This window comes from Hipposideros armiger, unplaced genomic scaffold (assembly GCF_001890085.2).
Source record: "Hipposideros armiger isolate ML-2016 unplaced genomic scaffold, ASM189008v1 scaffold_277, whole genome shotgun sequence".
Classification (NCBI taxonomy): domain Eukaryota; kingdom Metazoa; phylum Chordata; class Mammalia; order Chiroptera; family Hipposideridae; genus Hipposideros; species Hipposideros armiger.
Window position 1 is genome coordinate 2,109,756 of NW_017731627.1, and position 1,575 is coordinate 2,111,330.

General features: G+C 38.0%; 1 protein-coding gene across 15 annotated transcripts in view; it reads left to right on the forward strand.

Moving 5' to 3' along the window:
* The window catches only part of R3HDM2 (R3H domain containing 2), a 144,600-nt gene that overhangs the window by 43,303 nt on the left and 99,722 nt on the right, over positions 1-1,575 (forward strand). For 14 of the 15 annotated variants that reach the window (XM_019657593.1, XM_019657591.1, XM_019657594.1 and 11 more), the window contains one exon: positions 1,106-1,168. The exons of the other annotated variant lie outside the window; for it this stretch is intronic. The gene's annotated coding sequence lies outside the window, so the exon portion shown is untranslated. Of the gene's footprint in view, positions 1-1,105; positions 1,169-1,575 lie in introns of those variants that run through there. 15 annotated transcript variants of the gene reach the window in all.

Here is a 1,575-nt window from a genome sequence, read left to right on the forward strand (position 1 = left end):
CACAGTTGGGGAGTGAGCTCTTGGTGTGGCAAGGCTTCCAGCGTGCATGAACCCACTATGCCCACTTAAAACTCAGACAACATCTGGGCATGGCTCGAGGGCCTGTGGGGAAAGGCAACTAGTAATTTCTTTTCATAGCAGAAAACAAGGCATTTCCTGTAGAAAAAAATTCTCCGCGCAGGCAGCGTTGGAGGACCAGGATTGGTAGTGAAAAGGGGAAGAGCAGTATTCTCTGGCCATGCCTCCCAACCCTAACCAAACTACCACACTTCACTAATGCCTTAAGGTGCAGGGGCTATAAAGAAACTAGAAGAGCTTTCTCATAGAAATTTTTGTAAAACATTGGAAAGCTGACTTTGGTGATGTGATATCATTCATAGGATAGAGAGGTAAAACAAAATGGTGAGTTAAGGATACTCCACTTCAGCATAGAACACAGTGGGGCTTAGGTATTTTGTGAATTTCCAAGAACACAAACTAGCTGTGGCATATTTAAGGGTTCCAGTGGGGGTTGGTACTCAGCACTCAGGGTTTCTAAAGAGGATTCAATAGCCAGCCCTCAGTCCTGTAATAGCGATAATAATAATAAATATTGCAGTTGGGGTGAGGAGATATTAAACTACGTGTTTGTAATAATTATTTCTACTCACAGAAGAAAATTCTGTCTCTGGCCGCACTTACTTTTGCTTCTTACCTACCAAAAGAGAATCTAGATCTGCTAGCTCAGTTTCTAGACTTGTGTAAAAGGATAATGGGTAAAAAACAGCTGTAAAATTTCAAGGAGTAAGACTAGATGATTAATTTATATTAGGAAGTAGACTGAGAACTGCTTATAAGAAAAGGGATCTGTAAAGAAGAAAGAGCCAAATGAGCAGTGTTTTATTGTGAATTGAGAGTGGGGGTGGATATAGAGGGTTCAGGGCAGGTGTAGAGTTAGCAGAAACATTTTGAGCAAAAGGAGCTGGGAAGGAAGATATTTAGAAGCTGCTGTGGATTTTGAAATGGATCTTTTTGTTTTCTTTGAGAGTCTCAATATGTTAAGATTTAAATTACTTTTTACTTACATTTTTGTTTTGTTTTTTGTTTGTTTGTTTTTTGAAATTAGACTTGTTTCTTATATGCGATGCCATTCCAGCACTGGACTCATGGAGACTGAACATTTATTCAGGTAATAATAGGTAACATTTATACAGCACTTTTTGTGTGCCAGGCAACAAATTAATGCTACTATACCTGTATGCTTATTTAATCCTCACACATTCTCATGAGATTGGAAGAGTTATTGTACCCATTTAATAGATGAAGAAATTGAGACTCAGAGACTATATCAATATTGAGTTCAGCTGAATTAAAACATAAAAAAGGCTACAGCTATAGTCGAAATGTGGGGGACAGTGGTAGCTTGGGTTAGATGATGTCATTCCTCATCTGGCATAAATATCATGAATGTAAAGTGGTTTTGATTGACTGAACTTCACCCAATTTCCATAACTTTTTCCCTCTAGTGAATGCATCATACTTTTTGTTTGCCTTTAAAACAATGGTAAAGAAAAATCTAGCATATGGTTTTAATTT